The sequence below is a fragment of the Pseudophryne corroboree genome, chromosome 3, assembly GCF_028390025.1.
Source record: "Pseudophryne corroboree isolate aPseCor3 chromosome 3, aPseCor3.hap2, whole genome shotgun sequence".
In the NCBI taxonomy this organism is placed as follows: domain Eukaryota; kingdom Metazoa; phylum Chordata; class Amphibia; order Anura; family Myobatrachidae; genus Pseudophryne; species Pseudophryne corroboree.
In genome coordinates, this window is record NC_086446.1 from 98490190 (window position 1) to 98507657 (window position 17468).

The window sequence follows — 17468 nt, forward strand, 5'->3', positions numbered from 1 at the left end:
TCATTTTACACTATGGCTATCAGCCTCCCATCCACCGCCCACGGATGGGGGGGACAGCCTCGGGCTTCACCCCTGGCCCTTGGGTGGCTGGAGGGGGGGACCCCTTGATTTAAGGGGTCCCCACTCCTCCAGGGTACCCCGGCCAAGGGTGACTAGTTGGGGGGGTAATGCCACGGCCGCAGGGACCAGTATAACAGTGTCCCCCGGCTGTGGCATTATCTCTCTGGCTAGTGGAGCCCGGTGCTGGTTTAAGAAATACGGGGGACCCCTACGTCTTTTGTCCCCCGTATTTTTTGAACCAGGACCAGACGCAGAGCCCGGTGCTGGTTGTTTAAATATGGGGGGACCCTACCCAATTTTTCCCCTGTATTTTTACAACCAGGACCGGCTCAAAGAGCCCGAGGCTGGTTACGCATAGGAGGGGGACTCCACGCAAATTTTTTTTTTTCATTTTTAACCCTTTCATAACTTCATAGAATATACACAATGAAGCCCTGCACAGATCTCACTGATTCGGCCGGGATTCATTGTGTTATGTCCGGCAGTATTTTACTAATCACTCCCGTAAAACACTGCTCGACAATACGAATTACATCGACATCGGAAAAAACGAAAATAGAAAACTTGGCAGCTTAGTAAATTACCGTAGATGGATTCAAAAAGTTGCAGTAAAATACGTCCGATAAAATTTGAGATCAAACTCCCTAAAAAACAGCACAAACACGAATATTAGTAAATAAACCCCACAGTGTTTGTTCCCAGAGTGTAAGTCATATGTGTAGCAAGTTTGTTGTTTATTGCTCCAGGCATTCCAGAGTTATGTTGACTGCTGAAAAACTCTGTGCTTCTGCCTCACCTCTAGGGGTGCTAGGGGTGTCTTATCCCCACAGTGTTTGTTCCCAGCTTGCAAGTCATATGTGAACCAAGTTTGTTGTAAATTGGTCCAGGAATTCGGGAGTTATGCTGTCTCCTGACATAATCTGTGCTGCTGTCCCACCCCTAGGGGCGTCTAACCCCCACAGAGTTTGTTTGCAGATTGTAAGTCAGATGTGTACCAAGTTTGGTGTAAATTGCTCCAGGCCTTCCACAGTTATGCTGTCTGCTGACATACTCTGTGCTGCTGTCCCACCCCTAGGGGTGTCTGACCCCCACAGTGTTTGTTTCCACAGTGAAAGTCATATGTGTACCAAGTTTGTTGTAAATTGCTGCAGGCATTCCAGAGTTATGCTGTCTTCTGACATACTCCGTGCTGCTGCCTCACCCCTAGGGGTGTCTTTCTCCCACAGTGTTTGTTCCCAGATTGTAAGGCATATGTGTACCAAGTTTTGAGTACATTGCTCCAGCAATTCCGGAGTTATGCTGTCTCCTGATATACTCTGAATCTCAAAAAGGGTTGAGATTGCCTAAAGGATAAAAAAAAGGGGCAGACTAGATGGGCCAAGTGGTTCTTATCTGCCGTCAAATTCTATGTTTCTATGTTACTCTGTGCTGCTGTCTGCCCCCTAGGGGTGCTAGGGATTTCTAATTATTTTAGTTGCCTCCGCCGTGTTTTAATACGCTCGTATGTAAAATTTCACGATCATCGCTTTTAAACTGTGGATTTGTATAGAAAGAAAGATGGATTTTTGCTTTTATAGCGGGGATCGAAAGTTTGGGCACCCCAGGCAAAAATTCATTTTAATGTGCAAAAAGAAGCCAAGGAAAGATGGAAAAATCTCCAAAAGGCATCAAATTACAGATTAGACCAGTGGTTCCCAAACTTTTTGAAATCACGGCGCCCTCGAGCATCAGAATTTTTTTCACGGCACCTCAAGGACAAAAGTTTCTTATTGAGAAATTTAGAAATAAATATTAGATTAAGTAAATTGTGTTTATATGTCATCCATAAGTTAAATTGTGTGGTGAGGGACAAGATTTGCTTCTGTTTGGCCACATATTTTATGATTGGCAGCCACCAGCACCGGGTTTGCCTGTTACATTGACCATAAATAATTTTAATTTGTCCTGGACCACCAATCTAAGGCACCCCTGCAAGTGTCCCGAGGCACCCCAGGGTGCCACGGCACACAGTTTGGGAACCACTGGATTAGACATTCTTCTAACATGTCAAAAAAAGTTTGATTTTATTTCCATCATTTACACTTTCAAAAGAACAGAAAAAAAAAATGGTGTCTGCAAAAGTTTGGGCACCCTGCAGAGTTAATACCTTGTACTGCCACCTTTGGCAAGTATCACAGCTTGTAAACGCTTTTTGTAGCCAGCCAAGAGTCTTTCAATTCTTGTTTGAGGTATCTTCGCCCATTCTTCCTTACAACAGTCTTCCAGTTCTTTGAGATTCCTGGGCTGTCTGTGACGCACTGCTCTTTTAAGGTCTATCCATAGATTTTCAATTATGTTGAGGTCAGGAGATTGTGAAGGCCATGGCAAAACCTTCAGTTTACGCCTCTTGATGTAATCCACCGTGGATTTTGAGGTGTGTTTAGGATCATTATCCATTTGTAGAAGCCAGCCTCTCTTTAACTTCAGCTTTTTCACAGATGGTATCAAGTTAGCGTCCAAAATTTGCTGGAATCTTATTGAATCCATTTTTCCTTCTACTCGTGAAAAGTTCCCTGTGCCACTGGCTGCAATACAACCCCAAAGCATGATTGATCCACCCCCATGCATAACAGCTGGACAGATGTTCTTTTCATTACATTCTGTGCCCTTCCTTCTCCAAACGTACCTTTGCTCATTCCGGCCAAAAAGTTCTATTTTAACCTCATCAGTCCACAGAACTTTATTCCAAAATGCATCAGGCTTGTCTATATGTTCATTTGCAAACTTCAAACGCTGATTTTTGTGGTGAGGACGTAGAAGAGGTTTTCTTCTGATGACTCTTCCATGAAGACCATATTTGTACAAGTATCTCTTTATAGTGGAATAGTGTACCACAACTCCTGTGTCTGCCAGATCTTCCTGGAGGGATCGTGCAGTCAAACGTGGATTTTGACTTGCTTTTCTCACAATCCTGCAAGCTGTTCTGTCTGATATTTTTCTTGGTCTTCCAGATCTTGCTTTAACTTCCACTGTTCCTGATGACTGCCATTTCTTAATTACATTCCGAACAGAGGATATGGGCATCTGATAACGCTTTGCTATCTTCTTATAGCCTTCTCCTGCTTTGTGAGCATCAACTATTCTCAGTTTCAGTGTTCTACACAACTGCTTAGAGGAACCCATGGTGCTGATTGTTGGAGCAAGGTCAGATGAATCTGGGCTTTTAAAACCTTTGAGATTGACATCACCTGGTCTTTCCAGACGATGATTGAGAACAATCCATGACACTGCCAGGTCTCAGCTGACCAAAGGGTCAGTACAAGGTATTAACTCTGCAGGGTGCCCAAACTTTTGCAGACGCCATTTTTTGTTTTCTGCTCTTTTGATAGTGTAAATGATGGAAATAAAATCAAACTTTTTTTGACATGTTAGAAGAATGTCTAATCTGTAATTTGATGCCTTTTGGAGATTTTTCCATCTTTCCTTGGCTTCTTTTTGCACATTAAAATGAATTTTTGCCTGGGGTGCCCAAACTTTCGATCCCCACTGTATATAGTAAATACACTTAAGGTCCATACACACTGGGCGTTTTTTCCCAGCGTGTATGCATAGCGATGATCGCTGGGCTGAAAAGCGCTCCGTGCATACACACTGAGCGCTTTCCCCCCCTGCCCAGCGATGTCAACGGGGGTGAGCGGCTTTCCATAGCAGGACGCTATGGAAAGCCGCTCACCCCTCCGTACATCTACTGGTAATACCAGTAGATGAACGGCGGCTGCCAGTGATGAAGCGGGAGCGCGCATCAGCACTCACCGCTCATCATTTGAGCATACACACTGGGCGGCTTTGAGCTGAAAGCAGCTCATCACACCAAAAGTGACCTTCTTTCAGCTCAAATTCGCCCAGTGTGTATGGGCCTTTAGGGGGAGATTCAAATGTTTGAAAAGTCGGTTGGGTGTCTGTTTTTTCTTGTCTATTAGATAGGAAAAATTCAGACTCCCAACTGATTTTTCAAACATTTGAATCTCCCCCTTAGAGTTTACTTTGATATATGACTGCCATACTTGGCAACATTTTATAACAAGTTCCAGGGATGCTTGGTGGCTGAGCCCAGTGCATGGTGGAATGTCATGTGCGGATCTGTTTAGGATGACCTTTGTGCACTACAACTCCCATCGTGTCAGGTTTACTGGACTTCATTATAATGTGATTTGTTTTTAATTCATGTTAATTACTCATGTTCCATACATTTTCATTTATACCACTTAACATGCACATAACACAGTGTTTATAGGGCCTAATTCAGACCTGATCGCTCGTTAGCATTTTTTGCAGCGCTGCCATCAGGTCAGAACTGCGCATGCGTATGCACCGCAATGTGCAGGCACGTCGGACAGGTACAAAGCGGTGCGTTGCTCTGCGTTGGGTTTGTGCAAAGAATTCATTCGCATGGGCGATCGCAAGGAGATTGACAGGAAGAAGGCATTTGTGGGTGTCAACTGACCGTTTTCTGGGAGTGGTTGGAAAAACACAGGAGTTCCCAAACATTTGCAGGGCGGGTGTCTGACATGAATTCCGGTCCCGGACAGGTTGAAGTAATCGCAGCGGCTGAGTAAGTGCTGGGCTACTCAGAAACTGCACAAAATCTTTTTGTACCGCTCGGCTGCACATGCGATCGCACACTTGCACAGGTAAAATACACTCCCCAGTGGGCTATGTGAATGCAGGACTGCAAAAAACAGCTAGCGAGCGATCAGGTCTGAATTGGCCCCATAGATCCTCCAGAAACCCCATGGGGCTGTTTTACTGGTCCATGTCAGGTTTGGCCATCCAAGTGTGAGGTCAAATTGATGAATAATCCTGGGCCGCAGCTCCAGAGGCGGGATGGGCCTGCGTGTGTCCAGCTGTACAGTGGAGACATCGGATAACAGCCCATGTCCTCTCATGTTTTACAGTGTTTAGTTGCAAAATTGGTGGTGGTAGGTGTTTAGTAGGCTAAAGCACTGGGGCTCATTACAAATACTGGAGTCTATTTACTAAGCCTTGGAGAGAGATAAAGTGGACGGAGATAAGTACCAGCCAATCAGCTGCTAACTGTCATATTATAGGCTGGGTTTGAAAAATGACAGGAGCTGATTGGCTGGTACTTTATCTCCATCCACTTTATTTCTCTCCAAGGCTTAGTACATAGACCCCATTGTAGGCAGTGGATGTGGGGGTGATGAAATGGTTAAAAAATAGATACTTTTTTGCTGGTGAGCTTCAGGGCCCAGATATCACACACTTACCAAGTTCCTGGCTGCCAGTTGGGAGGGGTATGGCACAACCATGTGGGCAGTGCAGGGGCATGACAGCAGAATCACATCATCAAGTCACAGTATATAAAGCCACAATTACATCATTGTAAAGCGGGGGAAGGGGCCATGATGATGGGATTCAGCAGGAATAGCATCATCAGCTCGCCTGGACTGGTCACTTCACATGGGAAGTGGGCATCAGCGTGTGAAACTGAGGCGTTACTGAAGATATGCCTACACCTTGGTGCCTGCTATCCTGGAGTCTCCAAGACATTGCGGGAGAATAGGCAAGTACCATATGCTCTATCATGTGTTGGGATCGTGTAACCGGTGGTTGGGATCCCAGCGGTCAGCATCCTGATGCCGGGATCCTGGCTGCCAGATTGCCGGTGGGGGTACGAGTGCAACACAGCCTCATACGGGCTCGCCAAGGGCGTAGCTACCATAGGTGCAGGGAGTGCAGCTGCTATGGGGCCCAGAGCTGAGAGGGGCCACCTTCCCTGTCATAGTTACATGTGTTATATACAAGGTGTAGCTACCATAAGACATAAGTGCAGAGAGTGCAGCTGCTATGCAGAGCTGAGAGGGGCCACCTTCCCTGTTACAATTACATGTGTTATATGCAGGGTGTAGCTACCATAGGTGCAGCTGCTTTGGGACCCACAGCTGAGAGGGGCCACCTTCCCTGTCACAGTTACATGTGTTATATACAAGGGTGTAGCTACCATAGGTGCAGGGAGTGCAGCTAGCTACTATGGGGCCCGAAGCTGAAAGAGGCCACCTTCCCTGTCACAGTTACATGTGTTATATATAGGGGTGTAGCTACCATATGTACTGTGACTGCCTACCAGTGCAATGCCTCACCTACTGGTGTGATCTCCACCTCCTGTGACATGATTCTCCTGCTGGTGCTGTGACTGCCTACCAGTACAATGCTTCAGCTACTGGTGTGATCTCTCCCTCCTGTGACACGATCCTCCTGCTGGTGCTGTGACTGCCTACCAGTGCAATGTCTCACCTACTGGTGTGATCTCCACCTCCTGTGACATGATCCTCCTGCTGGTGCTGTGACTGCCTACCAGTGCAATGCCTCAGTTACTGGTGTGATCTCCACCTCCTGTGACACGATCCTCCTGCTGGTGCTGTGACTGCCTACCAGTACAATGCCTCACCTACTGGTGTGATCTCCACCTCCTGTGACACGATCCTCCTGCTGGTGCTGTGACTGCCTACCAGTACAATGCTCCACCTCCTGTGACACGATCCTCCTGCTGGTGCTGTGACTGCCTACCAGTACAATGCCTCACCTACTGGTGTGATCTCCACCTCCTGTGACAAGAGCCTCCTGCTGGTGCTGTGACTGCCTACCAGTACAATGCCTCACCTACTGGTGTGATCTCCACCTCCTGTGACATGATTCTCCTGCAGGTGATGAGACTGCCTACCAGTGCAATGCTCCACCTACTGGTGTGATCTCCACCTCCTGTGACATGATTCTCCTGCAGGTGATGAGACTGCCTACCAGTGCAATGCTCCACCTCCTGTAACACGATCCTCCTGCTGGTGCTGTGACTGCCTACCAGTACAATGCCTCGCCTGCTGGTGTGATCTCCACCTCCTGTGACAAGAGCCTCCTGCTGGTGCTGTGACTGCCTACCAGTGCAATGCCCTACCTACTGGTGTGATCTCCACCTCCTGTGACACGATCCTCCTGCTGGTGCTGTGACTGCCTACCAGTGCAATGCCCCAGTTACTGGTGTGATCTCCACCTCCTGTGACACGATCCTCCTGCTGGTGCTGTGACTGCCTACCAGTGCAATGCCTCACCCAGGGGTGTATCTACCCATTGGCCAGGATGGCACTCGCCAGGGGCGCCAGGCAAGGAGGGGGCGCCGCCTGGCTGTGCCACCCGCGGCCAAAGGATAGAAAAGCAGTACTGTCAGACTGTACCTGGTGAGAGTCTGTTACTGCTGGAGCGGCGCTGGTGTCCGGCAGCACCGCACTTGTAATCAGACTCAAAATAAACTACAGCTTCCAGCAGCCCTTGTTGCTGGGAGCTCCCGGAAGCAAGGGCTGCTGGGAACTGTAGTTTATTGTAAGCTTGATTACAAGTGCGGTGCTGCCGAACACTAGTCTGATCACTAGTGCAGTGAGGTGCTGACGGGCGCCGGTGCCGCTCCGGCAGTAACAGACTCTCACCAGGTACACAGCAATTGTTATATAGCACAGTGCTATAGATCTATTTGTTGATGAAGATAATAAAATAGTGTCAGTGTTTGGGAGAAGGAACTGTAGTACCTGGAAAACTACACAATGTTCATGCATGTTAGATGTAAGTACGTAGTAAGTAGTGATGTGCACCGGAAATTTTTCGGGTTTTGTGTTTTGGTTGTGGATTCGGTTCTGCGGCCATCTTTTGGATTCGGACGCGTTTTGCCAAAACCTCCCTGAAAATTTTTTGTTGGATTCGGGTGTTTTTTTACAAAAAAACCTCAAAAACAGCTTAAATCATAGAATTTGGGGGTCATTTTGATCCCATAGTATTATTAACCTCAATAACCATAATTTACACTCATTTTCAGTCTATTCTGAACACCTCACACCTCACAATATTATTTTTAGTCCTAAAATTTGCACCGAGGTCGCTGGATGGCTAAGCTAAGCGACACAAGTGACCGACACAAACACCTGGCCCATCTAGGAGTGGCACTGCAGTGTCAGACAGGATGGCACTTCAAAAAAATAGTCCCCAAACAGCACATGATGCAAAGAAAAAAAGAGGCGCACCAAGGTCGCTGTGTGACTAAGCTAAGCGACACAAGTGGCCGACACAAACACCTGGCCCATCTAGGAGTGGCACTGCAGTGTCAGACAGGATGGCACTTAAAAAAAATAGTCCCCAAACAGCACATGATGCAAAGAAAAAAAGAGGCGCACCAAGGTCGCTGTGTGACTAAGCTAAGCGACACAAGTGGCCGACACAAACACCTGGCCCATCTAGGAGTGGCACTGCAGTGTCAGACAGGATGGCACTTCAAAAAAATAGTCCCCAAACAGCACATGATGCAAAGAAAAAAAGAGGCACACCAAGGTCGCTGTGTGACTAAGCTAAGCGACCCAAGTGGCCGACACAAACACCTGGCCCATCTAGGAGTGGCACTGCAGTGTCAGACAGGATGGCACTTCAAAAAAATAGTCCCCAAACAGCACATGATGCAAAGAAAAAAAGAGGCGCACCAAGGTCGCTGTGTGACTAAGCTAAGCGACCCAAGTGGCCGACACAAACACCTGGCCCATCTAGGAGTGGCACTGCAGTGTCAGACAGGATGGCACTTCAAAAAAATAGTCCCCAAACAGCACATGATGCAAAGAAAAAAAGAGGCGCACCAAGGTCGCTGTGTGACTAAGCTAAGCGACACAAGTGGCCGACACAAACACCTGGCCCATCTAGGAGTGGCACTGCAGTGTCAGACAGGATGGCACTTCAAAAAAATAGTCCCCAAACAGCACATGATGCAAAGAAAAAAAGAGGCGCAATGAGGTAGCTGTGTGACTAAGCTAAGCGACCCAAGTGGCCGACACAAACACCTGGCCCATCTAGGAGTGGCACTGCAGTGTCAGACAGGATGGCACTTCAAAAAAATAGTCCCCAAACAGCACATGATGCAAAGAAAAAAAAGAGGCGCCCCAAGGTCGCTGTGTGACTAAGCTAAGCGACACAAGTGGCCGACACAAACACCTGGCCCATCTAGGAGTGGCACTGCAGTGTCAGGCAGGATGGCACTTCAAAAAAATTGTCCCCAAACAGCACATGATGCAAAGAAAAATGAAAGAAAAAAGAGATGCAAGATGGAATTGTCCTTGGGCCCTCCCACCCACCCTTATGTTGTATAAACAGGACATGCACACTTTAACCAACCCATCATTTCAGCGACAGGGTCTGCTACACGACTGTGACTGAAATGACTGGTTGGTTTGGGCCCCCACCAAAAAAGAAGCAATCTCTCCTTGCACAAACTGGCTCTACAGAGGCAAGATGTCCACCCCATCATCATTCTCCGATTCCTCACACCTTTCACTGTGTACATCCCCCTCCTCACAGATTATTAATTCGTCCCCACTGGAATCCACAATCTCAGGTCCCTGTGTACTTTCTGGAGGCAATTGCTGGTGAATGTCTCCACGGAGGAATTGATTATAATTCATTTTAATGAACATCATCTTCTCCACATTTTCTGGAAGTAACCTCGTACGCCGATTGCTGACAAGGTGAGCGGCTGCACTAAACACTCTTTCGGAGTACACACTGGAGGGAGGGCAACTTAGGTAGAATAAAGCCAGTTTGTGCAAGGGCCTCCAAATTGCCTCTTTTTCCTGCCAGTATACGTACGGACTGTCTGACGTGCCTACTTGGATGCGGTCACTCATATAATCCTCCACCATTCTTTCAATGGTGACAGAATCATATGCAGTGACAGTAGACGACATGTCAGTAATCGTTGGCAGGTCCTTCAGTCCGGACCAGATGTCAGCACTCGCTCCAGACTGCCCTGCATCACCGCCAGCGGGTGGGCTCGGAATTCTTAGCCTTTCCCTCGCACCCCCAGTTGCGGGAGAATGTGAAGGAGGAGCTGTTGACGGGTCACGTTCCACTTGACTTGACAATTTTCTCACCAGCAGGTCTTTGAGCCTCTGCAGACTTGTGTCTGCCGGAAAGAGAGATACAACGTAGGTTTTAAATCTAGGATCGAGCACGGTGGCCAAAATGTAGTGCTCTGATTTCAACAGATTGACCACCCGTGAATCCTGGTTAAGCGAATGAAGGGCTCCATCCACAAGTTCCCCATGCCTAGCGGAATCGCTCTGTTTTAGCTTCTCCTTCAATGTCTCCAGCTTCTTCTGCAAAAGCCTGATGAGGGGAATGACCTGACTCAGGCTGGCAGTGTCTGAACTGACTTCACGTGTGGCAAGTTCAAAGGGTTGCAGAACCTTGCACAACGTTGAAATCATTCTCCACTGCGCTTGAGTCAGGTGCATTCCCCCTCCTTTGCCTATATCGTGGGCAGATGTATAGGCTTGAATGGCCTTTTGCTGCTCCTCATCCTCTGAAGCATATAGAGGGTTGAATTCCACCTCGTTACCACCTCTTGCTTCAGATGATGTCAGGGCAGGTTCAGGACTGTTTGCTGGTGCTCCAGTCTTCGGCACGCAGTGGCTGAATGCCGAAAGTGGCCCGCAATTCTTTGGGCCACCGACAGCATCTCTTGCATGCCCCTGTCTTTTTTTAAATAATTCTGCACCACCAAATTCAATGTATGTGCAAAACATGGGACGTGCTGGAATTTGCCCAGATGTAATGCACGCACAATATTGGTGGCGTTGTCCGATGTCACAAATCCCCAGGATAGTCCAATTGGGGTAAGCCATTCTGCGATGATGTTCCTCAGTTTCCGTAAGAGGTTGTCAGCTGTGTGCCTCTTATGGAAAGCGGTGATACAAAGCGTAGCCTGCCTAGGAACGAGTTGGCGTTTGCGAGATGCTGCTACTGGTGCCGCCGCTGCTGTTCTTGCTGCGGGAGGCAATACATCTACCCAGTGGGCTGTCACAGTCATATAGTCCTGAGTCTGCCCTGCTCCACTTGTCCACATGTCCGTGGTTAAGTGGACATTGGGTACAACTGCATTTTTTAGGACACTGGTGACTCTTTTTCTGACGTCTGTGTACATTTTCGGTATCGCCTGCCTAGAGAAATGGAACCTAGATGGTATTTGGTACCGGGGACACAGTACCTCAAACAAGTCTCTAGTTGCCTGTGAATTAACGGTGGATACCGGAACCACGTTTCTCACCACCCAGGCTGACAAGACCTGAGTTATCCGCTTTGCAGCAAGATGACTGCTGTGATATTTCATCTTCCTCGCAAAGGACTGTTGGACAGTCAATTGCTTACTGGAAGTAGTACAAGTGGCCTTCCGACTTCCCCTCTGGGATGACGATCGACTCCCAGCAGCAACAACAGCAGCGCCAGCAGCAGTAGGCGTTACACTCAAGGATGCATCGGAGGAATCCCAGGCAGGAGAGGACTCGTCAGACTTGCCAGTGACATGGCCTGCAGGACTATTGGCTTTCCTGTGTAAGGAGGAAATTGACACTGAGGGAGTTGGTGGTGTGGTTTGCAGGAGCTTGGTTACAAGAGGAAGGGATTTAGTGGTCAGTGGACTGCTTCCGCTGTCATCCAAAGTTTTTGAACTTGTCACTGACTTCTGATGAATGCGGACCAGGTGACGTATAAGGGAGGATGTTCCTAGGTGGTTAACGTCCTTACCCCTACTTATTACAGGTTGACAAAGGCAACACACGGCTTGACACCTGTTGTCCGCATTTGTGTTGAAATAATTCCACACCGAAGAGGCGATTTTTTTTGTGTTTTGACCAGGCATGTCAATGGCCATATTCGTCCCACGGACAACAGGTGTCTCCCCGGGTGCCTGACTTAAACAAACCACCTCACCATCAGAATCCTCCTTGTCAATTTCCTCCTCAGCGCCAGTAACACCCACCCATATCCTCATCCTGGTGTACTTCAACAGTGACATCTTCAATTTGACTATCAGGAACTGGACTGCGGGTGCTCCTTCCAGCACTTGCAGGGGGCGTGCAAATGGTGGAAGGCGCAAGCTCTTCCCGTCCAGTGTTGGGAAGGTCAGGCATCGCATACGACACAATTGGACTCTCCTTGGGGATTTGTGATTTAGAAGAACGCACAGTTCTTTGCTGTGCTTTTGCCAGCTTAAGTCTTTTCATTTTTCTAGCGAGAGGATGAGTGCTTCCATCCTCATGTGAATCTGAACCACTAGCCATGAACATAGGCCAGGGCCTCAGCCGTTCCTTGCCACTCCGTGTCGTAAATGGCATATTGGCAAGTTTATGCTTCTCATCAGATGCTTTCAATTTTGATTTTTGGGTCATTTTACTGAACTTTTGTTTTTTTAATTTTTACATGCTCTCTACTATGACATTGGGCATCGGCCTTGGCAGACGACGTTGATGGCATTTCATCGTCTCGGCCATGACTAGTGGCAGCAGCTTCAGCACGAGGTGGAAGTGGATCTTGATCTTTCCCTATTTTAACCTCCACATTTTTGTTCTCCATTTTTTAATGTGTGGAATTATATGCCAGTATCAATAGCAATGGCCTACTACTATATATACTGCGCACAACTGAAATGCACCACAGGTCTGGATGGATAGTATACTTGATGACACAGAGGTAGGTAGAGCAGTGGCCTTCCGTACCGTACTGCTATATATACTGGTGGTCACTGTCAGCAAACTGCAAAACTAAAATGCACCACAGGTATAGAATCTAGATGGATAGTATACTTGACGACACAGAGGTAGGTAGAGCAGTGGCCTTCCATACCGTACTGCTATATATACTGGTGGTCACTGTCAGCAAACTGCAAAACTAAAATGCACCACAGGTATAGAATCTAGATGGATAGTATACTTGACGACACAGAGGTAGGTAGAGCAGTGGCCTTCCGTACCGTACTGCTATATATACTGGTGGTCACTGTCAGCAAACTGCAAAACTAAAATGCACCACAGGTATAGAATCTAGATGGATAGTATACTTGACGACACAGAGGTAGGTAAAGCAGTGGCCTTCCGTACCGTTCTGCTATATATACTGGTGGTCACTGTCAGCAAACTGCAAAACTAAAATGCACCACAGGTATAGAAACTAGATGGATAGTATACTTGACGACACAGAGGTAAGTAGAGCAGTGGCCTTCCGTACCGTACTGCTATATATACTGGTGGTCACTGGTCAGCAAAACTCTGCACTGTACTCCTCCTATATAATATACTGGTGGTCCCCAGTCCCCACAATAAAGCAGTGGGAGCACAGATATATGCAGCACACTGAGCACAGATATGGAGTGTTTTTCAGGCAGACAACGTATACTGGTGGTCACTGTCAGCAAAACTCTGCACTGTACTCCTCCTATATAATACAGCTGCTCCCCAGTCCCCACAATTAAGCAGTGTGAGCACAGATATATGCAGCACACTGAGCACAGATATGGAGTGTTTTTCAGGCAGACAACGTATACTGGTGGTCACGGTCAGCAAAACTCTGCACTGTACTCCTCCTATATAATACAGCTGCTCCCCAGTCCCCACAATTAAGCAGTGTGAGCACAGATATATGCAGCACACTGAGCACAGATATGGAGTGTTTTTCAGGCAGACAACGTATACTGGTGGTCACTGTCAGCAAAACTCTGCACTGTACTCCTCCTATATAATACAGCTGCTCCCCAGTCCCCACAATTAAGCAGTGTGAGCACAGATATTTGCAGCACACTGAGCACAGATATGGAGTGTTTTTCAGGCAGACAACGTATACTGGTGGTCACTGTCAGCAAAACTCTGCACTGTACTCCTCCTATATAATACAGCTGCTCCCCAGTCCCCACAATTAAGCAATAAGCACAAATATTTGCATCAACATTAATAAACGGAGAGGACGCCAGCCACGTCTTCTCCCTAACATTTCCAATGCACGAGTGAAAATGGCGGCGACGCGTGGCTGCTTATGTAGAATCCGAATCTCGCGAGAATCCGACAGCGGGATGATGACGTTCGGGCGCGCTCGGGTTAACCGAGCCATACGGGAGAATCCGAGTATGCCTTGGACCCGTGTAAAATGGGTGAAGTTCGGGGGGGTTCGGTTTCCGAGGAACCGAACCCGCTCATCACTAGTAGTAAGTAAGCAAAAACTTTAACTTGTTGAGTGTAATAAAGAAAATACATATCTTACATATTTCAAGTCCAGGTTCAAGGAAATGTATATCAGTTAATTGTATAATTGATCATTTTATCTTGGAAGTGATGGCACCCTGATGTTTTTTCTAACAGGAAGCACTTCTACCATCCAACTAATGGTGTTTGGTTAATGGCTGGGTCCATTTGAGGCTCATCTCACAGCAGCTCATTAGCATATCATTCGGGATGCAGTCAAGATGCCGGCGTTTGGCATCCCGGTGGTCAGAAAGCCGACGCCAGCATCCCGAAACTGCTCGGAATGCTGATGCTGGCATCCCAACATAGATAGCGAAGCAGAATGCCAAAATCCGGATTGAGTTGGTGCCAAAGTCTCTACTGGCAAGCCACGTGGGAGGGTTAGGCTGCAGGGAGGGAGATTAGGAAGGTTGGGGTGGGGGTTAGGGTCAGGCTGTGGGAAAGGTGGGTTAGGGTTGTGGGGAGGTATGGTGTAACGTGAATACGAGACACTACTGTGCGGTCTAACGTGAATAAGGGACACTACTGTGTGGCAAAATTTTAATTGGAAGTACTATTGTGTCCACATCTTCCCACATAAGACCATGCCCCATTTCCAATACTCACACCTTATTCCAAAAGTGTGTAGGGGGGGGCGCCAGCCCCTTACTTTGCCAGGGGCGCTCGGACTCCTAGATACACCCCTGGCCTCACCTACTGGTGTGATCTCCACCTCCTGTGACAAGATCCTCCTGCTGGTGCTGTGACTGCCTACCAGTGCAATGCCTCACCTACTGGTGTGATCTCCACCTCCTGTGACACGAGCCTCCTGCTGGTGCTGTGACTGCCTACCAGTACAATGCCTCACCTACTGGTGTGATCTCCACCTCCTGTGACACGATCCTCCTGCTGGTGCTGTGACTGCCTACCAGTACAATGCCTCACCTACTGGTGTGATCTCCACCTCCTGTGACACGATCCTCCTGCTGGTGCTGTGACTGCCTACCAGTACAATGCCTCACCTACTGGTGTGATCTCCACCTCCTGTGACACGATCCTACTGCTGGTGCTGTGACTGCCTACCAGTACAATGCCTCACCTACTGGTGTGATCTCCACCTCCTGTGACACGATCCTCCTGCTGGTGCTGTGACTGCCTACCAGTACAATGCCTCACCTACTGGTGTGATCTCCACTTCCTGTGACACGATCCTACTGCTGGTACTGTGACTGCCTACCATGCTGCATTAGCCTTGCTTACTACCACTGTGGGTAATACTATCAATTTGCTTAAGCCCAATTTGTGTTGGGCCCCGCTTATAGCTGACTTACCCCAACCTACATGAGGCCACTTTTCATATATTTCCAGGGCCACTTTATGTTCCCAATCCACTAGTGATGAGCGGGTTCGGTTTCTCGGAAACCGAACCCCCGCGAACTTCACGCTTTTTACACGGGTCTGAGGCAGACTCGGATCTTCCCGCCTTGCTCGGTTAACCCGAGCGCGCCCGAACGTCATCATCCCGCTGTCGGATTCTCGCGAGGCTCGGATTCTATCGCGAGACTCGGATTCTATATAAGGAGCCGCGCGTCGCCGCCATTTTCACACGTGCATTGAGATTGATAGGGAGAGGACGTGGCTGGCGTCCTCTCCGTTTAGAGTAGACTAGAGAGTAGTAGAGACACTTGATTTACTAATTTTGGGGAGCATATTAGGAGTACTACTTGCTGATAGTGTGACCAGTGACCACCAGTTTAATTAATCCGTTCTCTGCCTGAAAAAAAACGATACACAGTGTGACACAGTCACATACCATATCTGTGCTCAGCCTCAGTGTGCTGCATCATCTATGTAATACTGTATATCTGACTGTGCTGAGTGCTCACTGCTCACACAGCTTAATTGTGGGGGAGACTGGGGAGCAGTTATAGCAGGAGTACATATTTTAACAGTGCACACTTTTGCTGCCAGAGTGCCACTGCCAGTGTGACTGACCAGTGACCACTGACCACCAGTATATTGTGATTGTCTGCCTGAAAAAGTTAAACACTCGTCGTGTGGTGTTTTTATTCTATAAACGCATTCTGCTGACAGTGTCCAGCAGGTCCGTCATTATATAATATATACCTGTCCGGCTGCAGTAGTGATATATATATATTTTTTATATCATTATCATCCAGTCTATATTAGCACTGCAGCAGACGAAGTACGGTAGTCCACGGCTGTAGCTACCTCTGTGTCGGCAGTCGCTCGTCCATCCATAATTGTATACCACCTACCCGTGGTGTTTTTTTTTTTCTATCTTCTTGATACTAGTAGCTTACTTTAGGAGTCTGCAGTGCTGAGCTGACAGTGTCCAGCAGGTCCGTCATTATATAATATATACCTGTCCGGCTGCAGTAGTGATATATATATATTTTTTATATCATTATCATCCAGTCTATATTAGCAGCAGACGCAGTACGGTAGTCCACGGCTGTAGCTACCTCTGTGTCGGCAGTCGCTCGTCCATCCATAATTGTATACCACCTACCCGTGGTGTTTTTTTTCTTTTCTATCTTCTTGATACTAGTAGCTTACTTTAGGAGTCTGCAGTGCTGAGCTGACAGTGTCCAGCAGGTCCGTCATTATATAATATATACCTGTCCGGCTGCAGTAGTGATATATATATATTTTTTATATCATTATCATCCAGTCTATATTAGCAGCAGACGCAGTACGGTAGTCCACGGCTGTAGCTACCTCTGTGTCGGCAGTCGCTCGTCCATCCATAATTGTATACCACCTACCCGTGGTGTTTTTTTTTTTTTCTATCTTCTTGATACTACTAGTAGCTTACTTTAGGAGTCTGCAGTGCTGAGCTGACAGTGTCCAGCAGGTCCGTCATTATATAATATATACCTGTCCGGCTGCAGTAGTGATATATATATATTTTATATCTCATTATCATCCAGTCTATATTAGCAGCAGACGCAGTACGGTAGTCCACGGCTGTAGCTACCTCTGTGTCGGCAGTCGCTCGTCCATCCATAATTGTATACCACCTACCCGTGGTGTTTTTTTTCTTTCTATCTTCTTGATACTAGTAGCTTACTTTAGGAGTCTGCAGTGCTGAGCTGACAGTGTCCAGCAGGTCCGTCATTATATAATATATACCTGTCCGGCTGCAGTAGTGATATATATATATATATATTTTATATCATTATCATCCAGTCTATATTAGCAGCAGACGCAGTACGGTAGTCCACGGCTGTAGCTACCTCTGTGTCGGCAGTCGCTCGTCCATCCATAAGTATACTAGTATCCATCCATCTCCATTGTTTACCTGAGGTGCCTTTTAGT